Genomic DNA, 22,223 nt, shown 5'->3' with positions numbered 1-22,223 from the left:
CCCCTTTTACCGACTGTCTGCAATTTCCTACAAACCTGTGCAAAACTCTGAGAAAAGTCCATTAAACATGCCCTTTAATATTCACCTTCAAGATTTACTTTTGAAAGGGCTGAGAAGAGGACAGATGCTTTATGCAGTGGTTAGAGTCACGTACTGGAGACGCAAATGTCAATCAGGCCCACGAAGACCTGGGACTCTTGCAAAGAAGTAAAAGATGCTCTTCCCAAGGAGATGCAATTCTCTGCGGCTGCCACCCACCAATCAAACTTTCCCGACCTGTAACACGCAACCTACAGAGGGTGCTAGGCTGCAGAATGCTTAACAGGCTTATTTCTGAGAATGATGGGGTGGGAGGTTAACTTTTACTTTTTATGCTCTTACCTCCTGTTGGTTGGTCTTCTGTTTACAATGATTCTCTTATTTTTTACTCTTATAAATTTTCGCTGTATATACACACACACACACACACAACTAAAAAGTAAAAGAACAACACTTAAAAAAATAGTGCTGGGTTGTGGTTGAGGATTAACAAAGAAGTCTAAAATGTGGGTCTAGCTTTCAAGACTAATGTACACAAAACCATTGCAAACAGTTCAAGTCCGGAATGGAGCAGAAGTGCCGCGGGAACACAAAGGCAGGGTTGGCCATGGAGGGTTTGTGGAATGCTTACATTCTGTCCACGGCTCAGGGGAGTCACGGGCCACACTGGAAAGGCTGAGTGGGCCCCAGCTGAAGTAGGCCTGGAAAGCAAGGCAGGGAAGTTGAAGACTTGATGTGGCAGGAAATAGGGAACCCTTAGAGGTTTGGGGACACAGGAGGGATGGGAGGAAGGCAGTGTTTCAGTGCTGAAACTCATCAACAAGTCTTCGGGAGAACACGCGCGCGCGCGTGTGTGTGTGTGTGTGTGTGTGTGAGAGAGAGAGAGAGAGAGAGAGAGAGAGAGAGAGAGAGAGAGAGAGAGAGCATGAGGCCAGGGCAGCCTGCCTGAGGCTGGAACAAGGGAGACAGATAAGAACCAGCTGTTGGGGGAGGAAAGGACTGGTTGGTGGGAGGATGAGAGGCACGATAGGTTTGGCGAGACCATGTTATTACTAGCAAAGGAGATGCAGTCAGGGCACTGAATGCTTGACCCAAATCTGAGCCCTGCCCAAAGCTTTCGCGCATCAAGGGAGGGGAGGGGAGAGCATGATAAACCGTTGAACAGCTACTGAGAGGGCAGACTGTGGCGTGGCCCAATTCCCATCTCGCTCACATCACTAGAGCCCGAGCAGTGCCTGGTGTGGGCATAGGGGCTGGCACACTCCAGCCCTGGTCTCTTGCCTTTGTGAGTGCACACTCAGCAAGAATAAGCAAAGAGGCATAGGAGTGAGGCAATTCTCTGGCTGGATTTAACAGGAAATCTGATTCCATCCAGAAAAGGCAGGCTTCCACGGCCCGCTCCCTTTCTCTTGGCTGGGAGGGCAGGCTGAATTTACCATAGCCACACAGATGACTCCTCCGTTCCAGTCAGAGAGCTTAAAGTGAGTCTCTGAAAGAGCTCATGGATTCTTTGAATTCGAATTCTTTTTCCAAAGGGGCATTTGAAACGGTACCCCTTGGAGGAAGGTGTACTTCTGGGCTGGTCCCGGCTAGAAACCTCTCAGACAGAAGCAGGGCCTGCGGGATGTCTTAAGGCCTCTGAGGCGCTGTTGGCCCAGAACTTCCTCTTTAGTGTGGTGCCAGGCCCTTCTGGAGCCTGCAGTCCTAGGATACGAGACAAGGAGGCTTCCTATCCACTGAGGTCCTTTCTTTCATACAGTGGCACAGAGCACCATGAACAGACAAAGATGGCAAAGAAAAAAATTGAGAGAGACATTTCTTTCTTGGGCTGTTCTGTCAGCCATCTCTAGCTATGCTTACTCTGTGCCTATAGCTGTATGATCTTTTCCCTCGTCTCCAATGCACAGGCTTTCTGTCACCATGCCCAGTGGACTGCTGACGCTTAATACTAAATCAATGATGAAGTGCTTTTTTTGGTTTGTTCGCTTGTTTTCCTCCAAAGAAGCTATCGGTGGCACTTTTCATAACGGCCAGCAGAGGGCAGTGTGAGAACATAGAGGCTACAGATAAGCAGGTGGGTGGGTGGGCCTCTCCCTCTCCCACTACAGAGAAAAAGAAATCAAACCAGTGTCAGAGAAGTCACGGAATGTTGGAGCAAGAAAGGCCCTTAGAGACCGTTCCATCCAGGCTCTATTTTATACACACGGGGAAAAAAGGAGGCCGAGAGAACGGGAAGGACTTGTTTAGGTCACGTAGCTAGTGAGGAACAGCATGGGACTCAAACTAGACCACCCGTTGCCAGCGTGTGGCTCTCTCCCTGTTTGCCAGTGGCAGATGTCCTGGGGGGTCCTTGAGGCTGCCCCCCCTCACCCCAGGCCCGCCCCTGGGACTGTCCCCATCAGTAGGCTGCAGTAGCCAGATGCTCACACATCATTTCTCTCTTCCTAACTGATCATTTCACAGAACCAATCTGAAACATCATCACTGTTTGGACTGCTAGCAGAATTTCAATGGGCTTGGACCAATGCCCTGCCCTGATACATGTCATTTATTTTGGCAAATAGACCCAGACAGGGCAGAAGGGACTCCTCCAAGTCTTTCCAACAAGCTCTCCTGCCTCCATCTGCTCGGTATTTTAAATATGCACATCAGGGTCTAATTCTCAAGAGAGTGAGCTGGGACTTGAGCCTAAGGCCCAGGCTGGCTACCTCCTGCTGACCACAGTGGGTTGGGATCAGCGTGTAGTGGTTCTTTTTTAGATAATGCTTGGGACAACGCTGGCTTTTTAAAAATATATATAAATTTATTTATTTTGGCTGTGTTGGGTCTTCGTTGCTGCGTGCGGGCTTTCTCTAGTTGCGGCAAGCGGGGGCTAATCTTCGTTGAGGTACACGGGCTTCTCACCGCGGTGCTTCTCTTGTTGTGGGGCACGGGCTCTAGGTGCACGGGCTTCAGTAGTTGCCGCACGCGGGCTCAGTAGTTGTGGCTGGCGGGCTCAGTAGTTGTGGCTTGCGGGCTCTAGAGCACAGGCTCAGTAGTTGTGGTACACGGGCTTAGTCGCTCCGCAGCATGTGGGATCTTCCTGGACCAGGGCTCGAACCTGTGTCCCCTGCACTGGCAGGCGGATTCTTAACCACTGCACCACCAGGGAAGTCCCCAGTGTGTAGTTTAATTTCACCTTTGATCAGACCACACCCGAGCCCCAGCCCCAGATTACTGGGTTAGCTGACCCAGAAATGGGCCTGCATGTAAAGTAGTACACATATGCAGAAATAGCATCTAAGAACCTTAACAGCACATGCCTACAACCAAGTAGAGCTATGAAACTAAGCGGGGAATGACTTTTCATTACGAAGCCCATTTCTGCCTTTTTATCCCTCCCTCAAGGTTCCAGTGTCCTTCTCCCATAAAATTAAAATTTGTTCTTAAGGAAGAATCTGAAATTCATTCCCACTGAGGCATAAATGACTGACAGCAACTTAGAGCTTTACTTCTCCCCAGGGGATTTGTATTTTAATGGAGAGCAAAGTGTTAAGCTAGGGGATGCAAATGATATTTATGAAGCACAGAAGGGAAAAGCGGTGTGCACAGGCTTTCTTAAGGACCTGGCTACACTGCAGGATGTGGTGGAGTGCTGTTAGGTGGTATCATGGTGCAGGCTCTAGAGTAGGACAGACCTGGAGTCCGATCTTAGTGCCATTTAATAGCTATGTGACCTTGGGCAAGTGACTTAACCACTCTGAGTTTCTAAGGGCTCCAAGAAATAATAGCTCTAGTGTAGGGTTATTGGGAGCATCTGAGTCAGTGAATGTAACACACCTGGTAGATAGCATGAACGTATCTGTTTCCTCTCTTCTTTAAGGCATGTTTACGGTAAAATGGAGAAGTTATAATTGGGTACTTAATGCTCCTTCTCTTAAGTATAAGTGGGCAATGCACAGACAACATTGTGAAACTCTCTTTGGGGCAGAGATGTGTGCCCAGGAATGAATGGGCACTCCACATCTGGGAGAGTATTTCCCCTCTTAGCACTGATGTCCTGGATCTCTTGGGCACTCAGTTCTTCAGGGTCTGCTCATTCTCCTCAAAGGGACCTCATCTACAAGCTAATGACTCCCCAGTCTGAACCTCCAGACCAGATTCCTCTTCTCAATGTGTCAGATCCTTATAGCCAATGGCTTACCAGACCTCTTCACCTGGATATTCCAACTCAAACTCAACAAGACTAAAGCTGAACCAATCATCTTTTCCCCAGCCTCATTCCCCAAACCAGATCCTTCCTCTTGAGTTAATGGAACTAACTCTGTAAATAGCAGTCCATCTACAAAGCTGATAAAGCCAAAAACCCAAGGGTCCTCCATGACCTCTCTCTTTCCCTCATCTTCTACATCCAATTCACCAGCAAGGACTGTCAATTCCACCTTGAAAATATAACTGAAACCTGTCCATTTTTCTCTGCCTCCATGGTCTTAGTTTAGGACTTCCTTGTCTCTCCCCTAGAGTGTTGCCACAGCCTCCCAATTGGTCTGCCATTCTCCGGTCTAGCTTTAGTCTCTCCCAGCATCCTGCCTGAGGGCCTTTGTACATGCCTTTGTTCTCCTGGCTAGCTCCTATTTATCATTCAGGCTCCAACCAAGATATCAGCTCTTCCAGGGAAACTTTCATGATTACCCCCCACCACAGGATGGGCTAGATTGTCTATTTGTGTCCATACCCCCCCCCCAAGAGATTGAACTCCTTTAAGACAGGGCCTGTGTCTTACTTCCCACTGAATCACTTGTGCTAACTACAGTGCCTCATACACAGTGGGTGCTCAGTAAATGTTTGCTGAGTGGAGAAATGAGTGAATGAATACACACACCAAGAAGCCAGAGGGCCAGGTGTATCAACATCTTCTCTGGAAGTCTGGATGGCTGCACTAGAGTACGAGCAAGAAACATCTGATCACGGAACAACAGAAAAGAGAGCTGCACCGGACTCAGGCAATCATCCAGTTCAGGATGGAGAAGTTGAAGCCCAGAAAGGGAAAGGGACTAACTCAAGTTCATACAGTATCACCTCTGGACACATCACAAGTGGAAGGGAGTGGATGGGGCAGCAAGACCAGAGACAGGGAACCCAGTGAGGAGGTTGTGATCTCTGGGAGAGAAATAATGGTGACCTGAACTAGGTTCATGGCAGTGAAGACAGGGACAAGATGGGTTTAAGAGATATTTCAGAGGCTAAAAATGATAGGACTTGATGCTAGATTGGAATTGGTGGGTAAGACAGGGAGGTGTGAAGGAGGACTCCCGAGTCTCTTGATTGGGCGACCGAGTGGATCTCTTCACTGACATGAGGAAGCTTAGGGGAGGAAGTTTTGGGTGGAAGATGAGAGTCCACCTCTGGAGAGGTGGGGATTAAGATACCTTCGGACCATCTTGGGAGATGTTCAGCACCTGTTTCTGTCACTAGACTGGAAAGTCTGAGAGGGTAGGGAGCTCAACTGACTTTGTTTGCCCTGGTATCTCTGAGAGATGCAGTGTCTGGTGTGCAGTAGACGCTCAAAACATAGTTGTGTGGAAAAAGCACAATTGTGGAATGAATGAAAATACAGAATTAAATATGCACATGGGAATCCTTGAGAAGGCCGCTTCCAAGTCTCACTAGGGGCAAAATGAGATTAAAAGACTTTGCTGCCATCCCAAAACATCCCTTGTGGCCTTTGGGAAAAGGGGAGCAGAAATTCCTGACCTCCAGCCTAGGGACCAGGTGGCTTGAATTCTACAATTTGTCCCTACTTTTCAGCTGGGGTTCCCATCTCAGCTATGAGGCCAGGGCGGAGTGGGTGTAAGAACTTAAGAGATCCTGGCCTAAGTAGCTGGGATCTCTCCCTAGCCATGAAATATGTGGTAAGCAGGAAACGAACGATGATACCCCCCAAGGGCAGATTACTTAAGAAACTTCAGAACACTATTCCTTTCACCATTCTTCTGGAGCGCCACCGTACACCTGTGAAGTAGGTGGAGGGCACCAAGCTACAAAGTGGTTAGTCAATGAGGCTTGCTAATTTCACACAGCTGGTCAGTGGCAGAGTGAGTATCAGGGCCTCCCCATCAACTCTGTGCTCCTTCTATTGCGACAAACGGAAACAGCCATCCGTACAGCCCTACAATCCACTCTCCTGGTAACAGCACTAATGGTCTAGCGCTGTCTGCAGAAGTAAATAACGGAGAAAGGACACCGGCAGGTGAAGAATAGGTCTAAAGTCGGCAGATAAAGACTCATATTATACAGATACACAGATCCATTTGGTGGCCCAGGAAGCCCTGGTTCAGCTTGATAATGTTAGCATCACCTACAATTTGCCAGCACAGCCAGTGACCCTTCCCATCTTCCAAAAAAAAAAAAAAAAATAATAGGTGATTGGTGTCTACCAAAGAAAGAACCCCCAAAATTCTCGGTGTCTGCCATAGCTGAGAAGCAGTATCAGAGTCTCGCCCTCAACACCCAAATGAAAACACGTTTATTTTCTAGTTCTTAAGCTATAATCAGTGTTTGAAGCAGCCACCCCAGGCATGAAGACATGCATCTACATGTTTTGTTTGCAAAGACACACACACCCATCCCATTGGCTGTTGTCAGCATGTTTAAATTTTTGGAAAGACACCTCCCAGAGTGCTAACGTTTAACTCTTGCTAGGCAAGGCTTTGCAGCCCTCCATTCTACCTGTTTATTCACATTTCTCTTCTAAAACATAATAATAACCTTCTTTTCACCAAACACATACTAAGTGCCGTCTCATTTAACCTGTCTCCTTTGATCCTCTAAACAGCCCTAACAGGTGGGTATTAGCTGCATCTTACAGATGAGGAAACTGAAATATAGACAGGGTAAGGAATTTGCTTGAATTCACACAGTAAGCAACTGGTGAAGCCAATTTTGGTGATACCAAATCCTCTGCTTCTTCTACCAAGCTTATATTGCCTCTCTGCATTGAATAATGCTCTGAAAGTATCAACAGAAGCACAAACCCACTTGAAGAGGGGCAGTGAGAGCTACTCTGGGCAGAAAATATTTTCATTTTCATTGATACTGGAACAATTCATCTCAATTTTCCCAATCTTTTCACTGGAACAGGTACTATTTAATAGAAACTCGCTTAACAGAATTAATAAATTAAGTCACAAAAGGCACTTCAAGGGGTAGCACATCCTAGACCTTAAAAAGGTGGAAGATTCCTTCTTGTTCCACAATTAAAGTGGCCTTATTGATTGGTCTGTGGGCAATGGACAGTTTACTAGGTTCTCGTAGACACATTCTGATGTGCTACGAGTCCCTAATGCTAGCATATTCAATTAGGGGTGGAAGGGGGAATACAGGCACAGTGTACTAATTTGATGATCATCGTGGTGAGCAGAAATTGGTAATTTTGTCTTTAAACATGTCGTATTTTCCCTCGCCCTTGGGGAATGCTAATAATTATTAAAATAGGATGAAGCAGAGACGTCTGCTAGATAGAGGCAAATAAGTTGATGAAGAATTTTCAGGTCTCCCTTTTCTCTATAACACGTTCCTAAAACTACATCAGAAACCAGAAAAATCTTTTCTTTTGTGATAACAGTATTATAATTGGGATGGTCAAGAACCCCAAATCAAATGAAACTGGAAATATGACCAACAGTTGGCCACAAAAATAAAAACAGAACCACCAAACACCTCTGTGTTTCCAGACTTAGGATGAATTTAACCTAAAACTAATACACACGTTGGAAAAATCTGAAATACTTAACTTACCATAATTTTGTTTTCCTTAGAATTTGAAGGGCAACTTGTGTATGATTTGATGGCACAAGTCTCTTAAGAAAGCCTTCTAGTAAACAGAAAATTCGCCTGTTTAAAGCAGAATCATAGGATTGAGTTTCTATTTCCTGCCCTCACTTTCTAACTGTGTGATCTTGAGAAAGCCAAGTCATCTCTCGGCCTTAGTTTTCTCATCAGCAAAATGGGGATATTACTTGCCCTACCTATTTCCTGAATTGCTTTGAGCATCAGTTGAGACAATGTGTGTGAAAAGGGGCTGAGGGTTCATTCCACGGACTAAGCTTTGCTTCGGGGGAAAAAAAACCCCTAGTAACCAAACTCCCAGTTTTCAAAAACCCCTGTTTGCTGGGCTCATAGGGCAGTAAGCTCTTAAATAAATACAGGTTCACGAGGAGGAGATTTCAGTAGATAAAAAATTGAATGAAACAAGGAGCAGAATGTAAAGCTGTGAAAGGTAGGAGCAAATTGACGGTCCAGCACAGGGTTGTCATTATAGTTTAGAAAGGATGTGGACCTACCCTCTTATCCTATTATTGTAGTTTAAAAATATGTGGTTTACAATGTTCATCACAGCTCTATTTACAATAGCCAGGACATGGAAGCAACCTAAGTGTCCATCGACAGATGAATGGATAAAGAAGATGTGGCACATATATACAATGGAATATTACTCAGCCATAAAAAGAAATGAAGTTGAGTTATTTGTAGTGAGGTGGATGGACCTAGAGTCTGTCATACAGAGTGAAGTAAGTCAGAAAGAGAAAAACAAATACCGTATGCTAACAAATATATGTGGAATCTAGAAAAAAAAAATGGTCATGAAGAATCTAGGGGCAGGACGGGAATAAAGACTCTGACCTACTAGGGAATGGACTTGAGGATATGGGGAGGGGGAAGGGTAAGCTGGGACAAAGTGAGAGAGTGGCATGGACATATATACACTCCCAAATGTAAAACTGATAGCTAGTGGGAAGCAGCCGGCGTAGCACGGGGAGATCAGCTCAGTGCTTTGTGACCACCTAGAGGGGTGGGATAGGGAGGGTGGGAGGGAGGGAGATGCAAGAGGGAAGAGATATGTGGATATATGTATATGTATAGCTGATTCACTTTGTTATAAAGCAGAAACTAACACACCATCGTAAAGCAATTATACTCCAACAAAAATAAATAAATAAATAAAAATATGTGGTTTATTTTAAAACACATGGTTTAATTACAACCTGGAGCCAATCTTTTTTTCTTTTCTTTTTTCTAGCAAAACATAGCCTGGTTTTATAAGTAAAAACTCAACGTGAAACAGGTCTTGCCAGAAATTCACTTTACAGCAATTTTTGCTGTAGTGTACCTACTCCATTAGAAAAGGGATACTTGTGGCATTTTTCTCTGACATAATAAATTACCCATCATTGATATACCACACAACCTTTGGTCCAATACTGAGCTTGTGTGAGCTGATTGCTTCTGGATCAGTGTTGGCTTCCCCAAATCTCTGGTGAGAAGCCCTCAAGTTTTGGGGGTGGAAGGTAACAGGGAGTAACCAATTACTGCTCCTTAAACAGAAGGAGAAAAAGGAGGATAGGATCAAAGAAATCTGCTAGGACCCCATTGCCAAAGAACTCAGGGAGCTCTGAAAGGGGAGGGCAGGGCAGGGGAGGGAGAGGAACAACTTAGTCTCCCTGCTGTTCTCCTGCAGGCCCACACCCCTGCATTCATTTAGAACCAGAGGAGCATTCATTTCCACACCCATGCAGATAAAGAGATAGGCATTCCAACCCCAATACACATGCCCGCAGGCACAGGAGTCTGCTAAAATGGTAGGACTTGCTGGTACTCTGGCTTAGCCTACCCTACACCTCCCAGCCAGCCATGGATTTGAATTCAAGAAGATGGGATGACTTACAGCGCCCCCTGCTGGCTGTATGCAGTAGTCCCTATGGACAAGTCCAGTCATCCGCACAGACGTGCACAGGCCAAAAAGGAGAGGGGAAGGGGGTCTAGAGGGCGAGAAGCTCCACATTTCTGATATATTTTCCTTTTACGTGGTGGACAATGGGAAGCTGAGATGAAATCAAGCTCTGTGTGCAACAGGAAAGACGGGCTGTGCTGGCGGAGGCTGCTGCAGTATAGGTGACGAGTAGAAGCTCCAGAGCTATTAGTGGCATCAGAAACAAGCTGCAAGCTTGCTTTGGAGAGGCGCTTCAGATTTCAATTGTGTTTGTACATCCACGACTCCACTGAATGTTCAGAATAACCCCATCTCAAAGTACTAGAGAAGTAATTGAGCCCAGAAGTGAATTAACTTGTCCGTTGCCACACAGCTTCTGAGCAGCTGAGCCAGACCTTCTTAGTCCCAGTCTGGTGCTCTTTCTGCTACTCCCTTTATAAAGAGACAGGTCAATTCTGGGTCCAAAATTCCCACAAAAATGTCATGTAACTCCACCCAAAGCCCTGGATCTGGAGCTTATTGAATCCTTTTGACTCTTCCCTTCATCCGTCTTGCTGCCCAGTGGCACACTTATTAACCAATTAAGTAGATGCACAAAGGACAGAGAACTCAAGTCAACCTACATCGTCCCTTCATAACTCATCAACTGAGAAAACAGTTGTGGAGCGCCTACTGTGTGCCGGCCATGGTGCCACATGTTGGGAGCACATAGATGAAAGTAACAGTCCCTGCCCTTGAGGTGCACTCAGTCTAGGTCAGAGAGACTAGTTATGTACACACATGAATATATCATAAGGCAGAGGAAGGCAGAAGGGATAGGATTCTGAACCCAAGGGCTGTCGATAGGTCTGTCTTGAAGATAGAGGAGCACATTTTATCCCTCCAAACTAGAGAGTGGAGAAGGATGCATAAAGAAAAGGAGCCGGGATGAGTTTTGGTAAGAAAGAGGGAAGTGGAGAAAGTCCATTTCAACTTGACCTCAGTTTTCTCAATAAATGTAGGAAGTGAGGTTGCAGGTAGAGAGTGAGGGTATTTGAGGTTGAGGATGACTGGCAGAGGGCGGGAAGGAGATGCTGTGGAGGCCATGGCAGGAAGTCAATTGTTAGAAAAGTGTGAAGGGCTGCCAAGCAGCTCTGAGGGCTCTGCCGACACTAGAGAACGTACTTTTGTTGGGGAAGCTTCCTCAAACAGTACTTGGCAGCCCTGGCAAAGCAGGTAGTGGGGTTTTCCAGGGTTGGATGCTGGCACATACATCAGAAGTACTGGGGGTGAGGGAGAAGGGTGGGTCCAACAGGAGGATATGAAAGCACTGTTGACACAACTGATCTTGGGGGCCAGGCTGGAGAGTGAGCCGGAGGGGAGCTAGCCATTTCTGATAAACAGATGACTTCCTAGATCATTTGGGCCTGGCTCAAAGGGAGAAGGCTGGACTAACTATAGCTAGGAACTATGCACAGCATTTAGTACTTGAGTCAAGGCTGTCAAGACAAATCTGGAGCCAGAGAGAGCAACCTGGTGATCCAAATGTGGAGAAATCCACCAGACCATTAGCGATGTCACGCCACATCTACACGACCTTGGTGTAGTATCCAATTCAGAGGGAGATGGTTTGGGCTGATGCAAAGATAATGGTGCCAACGCCCAGGACAGAGTCAGTGGCATGTGTGGGTAGGGAAGCAGGTAGCTCCCATGTTCAAAGTTCACTGAAGACATGTTTTGTCCGAGTTCTTGGTCCTCTGTACCTTCCCCACTGCCACAGTGTCATTTACAATTTTGTTATACTTCACTCTGCCCAACTATTCCCTTAGAGATAGGAGAAATGAAAGCACTTTAAACAGCTTAAAACAATAATCTGGTTCCCAGAGAAAGCAGAGTTAGGGATAAATCAGGAGAGGGTTCTGAGAGGAATCCAGGTGGAAAATTGGGGAGGAAGGAAGCAGCAGCTGGAAAAGAAAGCAAAAGGAGCCAAACCCTAGGACCTGGGGGACAAAAGATATGAAAATGGAGCTGGCCTGTCCAGGGGCCTGGCCCGGGGAGGTTATCTGGGCGAGAGGCCCCATGGCCCCCCCTTACCTCTCCTTCCATCACCACTTTTTTCATTCTCTGGTTTTATGAGGATTTTAAAAGCTTTTAGATCTGGTGCTGGCAATCTTTCAGAAAAAGTTAACAGAGAATTCTGCAGAGATAAAGTCCCCAGTGAAGCCTGTAGCCAAGAGTAACAACAATTGTCTCCTAAAGCTGAGTGGTAAACAGACCTTCAAGTGCTTTCCCCTTCAAGGCTTTGAGTGCTGCAGGTCCTTTGGCCTAAGAACCTAGCAGCTAATCACTTCTCTCAACTTGCTGACTGACAAAGAGAGGTTTCTTTGTTAGTCTAGTTTCAACCAGTCTCTGGAACCCAGCAGAAGGAAAAATAAGTGAGGAGGTGTAAAAGGGGGGCAGGGGAAAGCTCTAGTAAGTCATCTGGGAGAGGGATGCTCTCCCAAAGGCAAAACAAAGGAGCATGATTAGGGGAAAGGTGGAAATCAGGGTACAGCAAGGCTAGCTTTCAACGAGCATGGCCAGGTAGGCTGCTCCAGGGCTCAGAGGAACCCTCCTATCCCTTGAGACCCTGCTCCTGTAACTACCCTCTCTTCCCCTTCTATCTTCTGGACTCTGGTTGTTTTCTGTTGGTCTTCAAGATGTACTCTCATCTGCTTGATGCTAAAAAAATAAAGAAAAATCTTTCCTCCGCTGCTCTGACCACTCCATCTCTCCATCACCCTTCCAGAACAAACCTCTTGACAGACACCACTCATTGCCGCCACTCTTCCTCTCCTACCACTCTCCCCACCCCCAGGCCATCTGGGCCGGCCAACTCTTCTGTCTCGAAAGTCCTCTCTGGAAAGTAACCAGTGATCCCTGCTACATTCGAATCCCATAGGCCTTCTGCAGCTTTTGTCATTGCTAAGCACTCGTTTCCCCTCTGAAACCCTCTCCTTGGCTTTCACTGCTCTATACTCTGGACTCTCTAGTCTTTTATCATGTCGCCATCTTCTTTACTGGTCCCTTCCATTCTGCCCAGAGGCTCTTGCCTGTCTCTTGGTGATTTCATCCACCACCTACAGCTTCTACCACCTCCTCTATAAAGATGAGGCATCGCTCTAATTTATTTCTCAGGTCCTGTCAATTTCCCAAGTCCATGTCCACAGCACTATTATTGGTCCCCTTAGGGACCAATACCAAAGCTTATCTCCGTCCCTCATTAGCTCTCCCCTGGATAATGACAACAGCCTCTGGAGTCCTCTCTGTGTCCAGTCAAACATTGCCACAATCTAACACTCTGGACAGTAATCTTCCTAAGTCTGATCCTATTGTTTCTCCGCTCAAAACTGTAAATCACTCCCCATTACTTTCGCAACTAACCCCCCTGTACTCCTTAACTGGGCATTGATGGCCCTTCATTCAGTTCCCACCTGTTTTTGCAGGCTTATTTTTCCCCTAAACACCCTTACCTGCCCTAGACTCCAAGTATAACAGTCTCCTCGCTGATTCTTAAATCCACACTGTACTCTCTCACCCCGGGCTTCCAACCAAGTGGTTTCCTTGCCAAAAATACCCTTCTCTTCCAGAACTCTCTACCAAGGTTCTAGCCATCCTTCAAAGCTCAACGCAAATCTGACCTCTTCCAAAAACACTTCTCGTATTTCCCTGCTTGGAGTTAACGTCTCCTTTTTCCTAACACTTGAAACAACTTTTTTTGGTTTGGAATTCAGCTATAGAGAGCTGGATTAGTCACACCCCTCAGTTCATGGCAAAACAGAATCATTAGTCCATATAAGGCCCATCCTTTTATTTTTAAATTTTTCTTCATCCAAATCTCCACTCTCATTCTTGTCCCCTCACAGGAAATTTCTCGAACGTATTTGATGTCAGTTCAAGATATCCATCTAGATCTACACCTACACCTACACCTACGTGTACATCACCTACATCCACATCTTTATCTGTCTCCTACCTTTGGTGTGTATGTGTGGTTTTTTTTTGTTTTTTTTTTTTGCGGTACGCGGGCCTCTCACTGCTGTGGCCTCTCCCGTTGCGGGGCACAGGCTCCGGACGCGCAGGCTCAGCGGCCATGGCTCACGGGCCCAGCCGCTCCGCGGCATGTGGGATCTTCCCGGACCGGGGCACGAACCCGCGTCCCCTGCATCGGCAGGCGGACTCTCAACCACTGCGCCACCAGGGAAGCCCTGTATGTGTGTATTTAAATTCAAGCAAATGTCACTGGGCTATATAGAGATCATTCTATTTCTCCTTTCATGAGAATGTTTTTAAGATCTATGTTGGTATTTGCTCCTAATCCTTGTTAGTATGCATAGTATGCATTCAGCTTGCTTTCTATGTATATTCCCTCACTGATGGACAACCTAGTTTGCCGCCAATCCCTTAACACAAATGATTCTGTGATAAGCAAATGATTCTATGATAAATATCTTCATAAAGGTTCCATTTTAGAACTATGGAGAAGTTGGCCAGGATATATACTCAGGAGTGAGCTGCTGGGTTGTAGGAATATATACACAGTTACCATCAAAAAGTGCCCCCATATTGCTCTCCAAAAAGCTATTCCAGGGCTTCCCTGGTGACGCAGTGGTTGAGAGTCCGCCTGCCGATGCAAGGGACGCGGGCTCGTGCCCCGGTCTGGGAGGACCCCACATGCCGCGGAGCGGCTAGGCCCGGGAGCCATGGCTGCCGAGCCTTTGCGTCCGGAGCCTGTGCTCCGCAACGGGAGAGACCACAACAGTGAGAGGCCCGCGTACCGCAAAAAAAAAAAAAAAAAAAAAAAGCCATTCCAGTTTACACTCCCACCAGCAATACACGAGAATTCCTTTTCCCCCACACATGCTCACAAACGCTTGGTGTTATCTGACTTTTTAATTTTTGTCAATTGGATGAGTACAACTTGTTCTCTGTTATTTTAATTTGCATTTCTCTGAATACTAGAGAGATCGATCATCTCTTCATATGCCTCTTAGCCAATACAGTTTTCCCTTCTGTGAGCTGTCCATACTGTAAATAGGCTTTGCCCATCTGTCTATTGTGTTTTCTGCCTTTTTCCTGATAAGTTACCAGAGTCCCCCGGACGTTCTGGATATCAATGCCTTGTCAGTTTTAGACATTGCAAATACCTTCCAGCCTATCATCTGTCTGTTAACTTTGTCTATGGTGTCCTTTCATTGAATTGAAAGTCTTAGGTTTGTTGTAGTAAAATTCATGACTTTTTTGACCTTACGTTTTGGAGTTTGGGGTCTTACTTATGAAGTCCTACACCATTTCAAACTCTAAAGAAATTGTACATTTATAGTTTTACCTTTCACATTTAGGTTTCTAATCCACTTGGAAGTCACCTTGGTAGGTGATGTGAAGTAGTGATGCAACTTCATTTTTCTCCATATAGCAGTGCTTCTCAATCTTTTCGATGTCACGGCATAGAGAGTATATGGTAGTATGCGCCAAGCATAATGTGGTAAACGAACGGGGCTGCTCATAGCCAGAGATGGAGGCCACCGGAGCTCTGGCCACTTTAGGTCCTGCCTGGCCATCCTAAGGGTCAAGGGGATCAATAGCTCTACACCCCTATAACCCATTTGTGGCTTTCAGTATGACACACTGATTGGGAAGTTTTGCCACATGGTGACCCACTCCTTCCAATATCAAACAATCCATCCTTCCCTTGCTGTGAAATTGCACTGTACTTATTATCATCTGTTTCTGTGCTCTATGTTCTTCTATTCCTACGGCTTATTTGCCTTTTACTGTGACAGTCCTACAGTTTATGATGATGTCTCAAACTGTAGAAGAGCAAGTCTCTCATCTGTTCTTTTTCAAAATTGACTTAGATATTCATAGACATTTATTCTTCTATATACATTTTAGAATACGTTTTTCAAGTTACGTAAAACATCCTGCTGGTATTTTTATGGGAATGGCATTGAATTGATAGATTTGGGGAAAATTGACATCTTTACAACGGTAAGTCATCCCATCTGCCAACATGGTATATCCCACCATTTATTCAGGTCGTTTATGTTTCATTAGTGGAATTCAAAAATTTTATCTGGAAAATGTCTGATATACTTTTTGTTAGGTGAACTACTAACAAAAAAATATGTTACAGGTTCTCCTTTTTGTTGTTATTGTGAATGGTAATTTTCCACACAGAACTTTGCACCTCTATTGTATATTCAGAGTGCGCATTGAACACCTAGAATTCTATGTCTAAGGGTCTGTTTCCCTAACTGGACTTGGAGCATCTAAAGATGGGACTTTGCTTCACCTTTCTTTCCACTACTGTGCTTTGCCATAGTAGGTGCTCACTTAATATTGGTTGAACTGAATGGTCTGTGAAGTACTGCAGAATGTTTTAGAAACTACCATCCATGTAATTTTCTGACAAAAATGCCATGTGATTCTCACTTAAAAATAAATAGCTATGTTACTTCAAATTAGATATTGGAGGAAAGAGAGGGAAGGAGAAAAAGAGATTAACTAATGTAGAGATTTTTTAAAATTAATTTTTGTTGGAGTATAGCTGCTTTACAATGTTGTGTTAGTTTCTACTGTACAGCAAAGTGAATCAGCTATATGTATACATATATCCCCTCTTTTTTGGATTTCCTTCCCATTTAGGTCACCACAGAGCACTGAGTAGAGTTCCCTGAGCTATACAGTACGTTCTCATTAGTTATCTATTTTATACATAGTATCAATAGTGTATATATGTTAATCCCAATCTCCCAATTCATCCCACCCCCACCCCCTTTCCCCCCTTGGTGTCCATGCATTTGTTCTCTACATCTGTGTCTCTATTTCTGCTTTGCAAATAAGATCGTCAATACCATTTTTCTAGATTCCACACATACGCGTTAATATACGATATTTGTTTTTCCTAATGTGGAGTTTTGACTTTTGAACCATGTTATTGTTTTGCCCATCCCCAAATTATATTAAATTATGAAATATGGAGGGGGAAGGATCTCTGAAATTGAATAGAAACAAAAACAAATGAGTAATTGTGGTGGGTAATAAATGGGAGGGGACATATGGGGGACTTCTGGGGTGAGGATGGTGTTTTATATTTTGATCTGTTAACATGGGTGTTAACTTTGTAAAAATTCTTTGTGCTGTACACTTATGATTTGACTACACTGTATATTAAATGTAATTTAAAACTTGTTGTAGTATATATAATATATAATTTAAAAGCTGTGAAAAATAAAAGTGAGACATGATAGGAGGTTCACATGTAATATAAATGCATATAAAACACAATATAGTATCTGCACATAAATAATAACACCCAGCATTCACTGTATGTCAGGCCCGTGCTAAGTATCTCATAAGGATGCTCTCATTTAATGCTCAGAAAGTCTTATGAAGGAGGTACCATTATCATCCACACTTTGTATATAAGGAAAATGAGACAAAGAGAGGTTAAATAACTAGCCACAGTCATACAGTTGGAAAGTGGGAGAAGCCCTGTTCAAATTCAGGCTTCCACACTCTTAACTATTATGCTGAACTGACATTCAGCAAATAGTACTATGAAGAGCCTCTGTGAGATACATAGAAGTAATGAATTAACTTTTTACAGCTTGGAGCCCTGAAGGAAAAGTGCCCTCTGATCAAGTTATTTGCAGAGGACCATATCATGGTGAGGGGTGCTCTGTTGATCCTCAGCTGCCATCATTTCTAAGGGGCTTGACCTGAAAGCTCTGGAGAAGAAAAGGATTCTAGCTCTTGTTGTCTTCTGTCAGATTGCTCTACTGGTCTTTCCTACATCCTTTCCAAAATGATGCATCAGACTAGAAACAATTTTTAATATTTTAGTAACCTGTTTTGGGGAATAATCTTAGATTTATAGAGACGTTGCCAGGGTAGCAAAGAGTTCTCATATACTCCACACCTCCATCACCTGATTTCCCCTAATGTTCACATCTTACATAACTATTGTACATTTATCACAACCAAGAAATTAACATTGGTGTGAGACTAACAACAAAACTCCATTCTTCATTCAGATTTCATCAGTTTTTATCCTAATGCCCTTTTTCTGTTCCAGGATCCAAACCAAGACACATCACTGCATTTAGTAAAATGCATTATTTTTAAAAATTGTGGTAAAATGCATGACATAAAAGATTTACCACTTCAACCAATTTTGTGTACAGTTCTGCGGCATTAAGTACATTCACGTTGCTGTGCAAACATCACGACCATCCATCTCTAGAACTTCTTCATCTTCCCCAACTGAAACTAGTAAAATGCATTTTTACAACAACAAAGAAAACCTTATTGCCCAGAGTAGCTGGCACCAAAGAAAAACAATCACCAGGCAATTAATGATGAGGTTGTAACAAGACCAGACAGAGAGGGTGATTTATGTGGAAACCATGGAAACTGCTAAGTATGAGCAGTACATATAGGAAACATCTAGATTGGGTTAGTGGTATGCCCTCTTAATAATCAAAACCTTTGGTGATAATAAGCTGAGCAAGCCAACGGGGTGAAATTCATAGCCTGAAAAAGAGGCTGCAAATGGTTTTGAGAGAAGATAATTCTGTGAAAACGATCCAATAGCAAAAACATCACCAGGAAGAAAGAGGGGACTGCACTCCTGTTTTCAGAAGAGAACCTCAAACTGGTCACTTCACTCACATTGTTGGCAGTTACCCAGCAATGCGCATGGCACCTGAGTGAGTGATCAGACCCCAGCAGACCACCTCGTACTCTGTACCATCCAGCAATTGTCCGAAGACCGCCCAGCCAAGCATCTGGTATCGGAGATAATCCTATAGTTTGTGAAGGGCTCACATAGCTATTGTTGCAAATATTTGACTGCATAAGGAAGGAGGAAGATGCTCTAGAGTACAAACGTGTTAGATGTTCTCAATCAGCGCTTTTCAAAATGTACCGTGCATATGGATTACCTGGGCGTCCTGTTAAAATTCAGGTTCTGGTTCCGGAGGTCAGGGGTAAGACCCAAGATGCTGCTTTTCTAACAAGCTCCCAGGTGATGTTGATGCTGCTGGTTGTGGGCTGCTATAAATTAGTAGTTCTCAGCTTGGCTGCATATTGGAATCACCTGGAGGGCTTTAAGAACTACTGATGTCTGGGTCTCATTCTCAGAGAGTCTGATCTAATTAATTGGTTTAGGGTATCCAGTGGGCTGAATTGTATTCTCCTAAAATTCACGATGAAGCCTACACACCCACCCCCCATAATTATACTGGAGAAACAGGCTTAAGGAGGTGATTAAAGTTAAACGAGGTCATAAGGGTGGAGCCCTGATCAGAAAGACCTGGTGCCCTTATAAGAAGAGACACGAGAGTTCTCTCTCCACCATGTGAGGACGCAGTGAGAAGGTGGCCATCTGCAAGCCAGGATGAGAGCTCTCACCAAAACCCAACCATGCTGGCTCCCCGATCTTGGACTTCCAGCCTCCAGAACTGTAATCAAATTTCTGTTGTTGAAGCCACAGCAGTGATATTTTGTTATGATAGCCCAAGCTAAGACAGGGTATGGCATGGCCACTGGGAGTTGAAAAAGCTCCCCACGTGATTCTAATGTGCAACCAAAGCTGGGAGCCTCTGCTTTACATAGTAGTTGAAGTGAATGCAGTGTCAAAGTTGCATCACCCTTGCACCTGCATGAACACAAAAGCTACCGCATGTGTTTGGAGAAACATCAACCTATATCACCGCTTCATCGCAGGATAGACACGAGCCCCCTTCCTGCTCAAACAACTTAGTCCTATCCATCAAACACATGAATGTCCTCCCCCAAAGTTGGGGCAGCTTATGTGACATTTAATGAAATGACAGCTGTCATATTTTCTCTTTTAGTTCTCTTCAGAAGAACGGCAATGTTATGATCTGTATTTTCTGTTTGTGGACTTAACTAAGACATATGATCCCCTTGTCTGAGTGGGCATACGGGAAGCCCTGTGAAAACCGGGCTCTTCAGATGTGTTCATCAACGTTTTTTGCTTCCTTCGTGGGAGAACGAGAAGTGAGCTATCAAACGCTCTTCTCTGATTACAGCAAACAGGGCTCCACTGCCACAATGTGTTATTCAGGGTTCACTTTTAAGCAACATTCTCAGAGTTATAGTGCTTAGAATCAACATTGAGTTTGATCAGAGAAGATTTAATTTGAAAGAATTTTACAGCAAAATCGAAGGGTTGAGAGAATCAAAGTCTCTTGCTGGTCATCGTTGTATCGTTGGTCACTGATCATAAAAACATGCAACTGTGAGTTCAGTTTGCTTAGGCTCTGCTTCTCTTTGAGCTGCCCAGTAATGCCACAATTCCCCAAGTCCCAGGCCCAGGGCACCTTGAAACACACACCTGAGCACCTGACCTGCCAAATGGCATAGCTGTCGACCTACTGATCTACAGGGTAGCCCCTAGTCATGGAACTTGCACTGGATTGTTGCGAGGGTTTAACGAGAATCTTCAATGGGAAAGTGCTTTGAAAAAGGATTCAGTACTAGGTGAATATGATCAGAGCTTGGTGATTAGACCTTGCGAATGACTGTGTTGAAGGCTGGTTTGACTGTCCTAACCTGCAGGTTGGTTCAACTGTCCTGACCAACACTCCTTTTCCACATACAGATCATCAAGAACTAATAATGAAAGTTCCTAACGGCTTCCCTGGGTTCACTCTTTTGCTAGTTAGCTCCAGGCACTCATCCAAATGAGAGCCAGCTCGGACAGCCATAGAGCTGGGTTTTGACCCACAGCAAAAAGACGTCTGTCTTTAGACACCATTTCGGGTGTCCCCTTGGCCCATTAGCAGACGGTTAAAAAAAAAGGCATTCCTGGGGGCCCATCACGTGCTACAAAATACAGGACGCTCACAAATTTTCTCCCAACCTACCTGGCAGAAGTAGGGTTTTCTTCTTTAAATTATCAGAGAGAGAAGTTTGCTGAGGGTAAAATCACTCCATCAGTTCACGTGACAATAATGAAGCTCACAAATTCTCCCAACGAGCTGAAAAGAAGGTTCTTTTAACAGAAAGGTGTGTGTGTGTGTGTGTGTGTGTGTGTGTGTGTGTGTGTGTCCGTCAGTCCCCACGTGCATACACAAACAGGTCAGTCCGATAACACTCCAAAAGCCTTGGTCCAAGAAGCCGCCTTCACCAGTCTGCATTTTGCTCCTTGCTACCTTCAGACTCTTCCAACAGAAGGCTCGCTGCTGTGAGATGTTTACTTGTCATTAATTAGCTTAATTAAATGGTATACTGAGCAGAGGGAACACTGTGTTATTGTAAGGATTCACAAGAGTCCCATGGAAGGAACTCCAGGCCCAGTGGGTAAGACTGAAAAGCTGTATGTGCCTGAACCTTCTCCCACCCACCCCTGAAAAGCTGTGGCTTATTGGCCATTGTCGTCTGCAATTTAGCAAAGCAAAAGCTCCAGACCGCTGAGCTCAGGGTGAAAGTGACCATCTGCCCTAGTCACACAGAGAGGACAGAGGGTTGCCTGTGAAATTAGCTTTTGTGGTCATCTCCACATGAGCCACTTCAAAAGACGGCACTGACTACATATTTCAATATGTAGGTGGTATTAACGAGAAAGCCTTGCACCCTATACAGTCAGGCCACTCAAGATGGCTGTTCTCTTGCTCTTTGTACATCCGCTGCTCGACCAGTTCCTGCCTCACCTACACCCTACTCACAGGAACCTGCTTGCCCCATGCCCTAGCTAGTGATTGTTCGAATCCTTAGGCTCGAATGGCTCCACCTGCTATTTTATTAAAGAGAAACATCAGCCCTTGTGATGGTCGTTAACCTGAGGCTGTGCCCAAGCTGCTGGTTTCCCTGGTAACTGATGAGCCAACCTGACATAGTTCCCCCTATTAATGGTAGCTGCCTTCTCCTCCAGGAGTGAGGATGACTGCCATGTCTTGCCTGCCGTCCACAGTGGGGGGTGTCACTCCAGGCCCTTTTATTGAGGACGTGTAATGTCCCCTACCCAATAAACCATTGACGTCCCTGTTGCTGTCTCTGGGCTCTTTCTTTGGCCTCGAGGCTGGGCAACTACAAGGCTTACAGGCCTGTGGGGTGCAGCCCAACACACTCTGTCCTCAAAAGGCACAGATTTTAGCAGAGGAAACAATATGGTACTTCAGCTCCTGTCACCTGGATCCAGCATAGGTCCAAGTGACCTGAAGAGAGAATTCAAACTCCACAGTCTAGTATACCTCTGGGCTGCAACTCAAATGTATTCTAGATTTCTCAGCAAGTAAAAGGCTGGCAGAGAATGTAAGAATTGAGAGGTCGGTGTAACCTTTTGACAGAGGCTCAAACCAACATTTTAATAGACTGCATAGAAGCAGCCAAGAGGGAGATAAACATGTCAAACCCAAGCTGCTACTATCTCTATTCCTTTCTCCTC

The 22,223-nt window shown here is 44.9% G+C and overlaps 1 protein-coding gene across 1 annotated transcript in view; it reads right to left on the bottom strand.

Moving 5' to 3' along the window:
- COL4A6 (collagen type IV alpha 6 chain) overlaps positions 1 to 22,223 on the bottom strand; it is a 282,814-nt gene that overhangs the window by 67,633 nt on the left and 192,958 nt on the right. The window lies entirely within an intron of this gene.

This window comes from Delphinapterus leucas, chromosome X (assembly GCF_059928025.1).
Source record: "Delphinapterus leucas isolate spDelLeu-1000000601 "Yukka" chromosome X, BTC_Dleu_Yukka2, whole genome shotgun sequence".
In the NCBI taxonomy this organism is placed as follows: Eukaryota; Metazoa; Chordata; class Mammalia; order Artiodactyla; family Monodontidae; genus Delphinapterus; species Delphinapterus leucas.
Note: the sequence above shows the minus strand (reverse complement) of the source record. Positions and strands in the feature narration are given on the sequence as shown.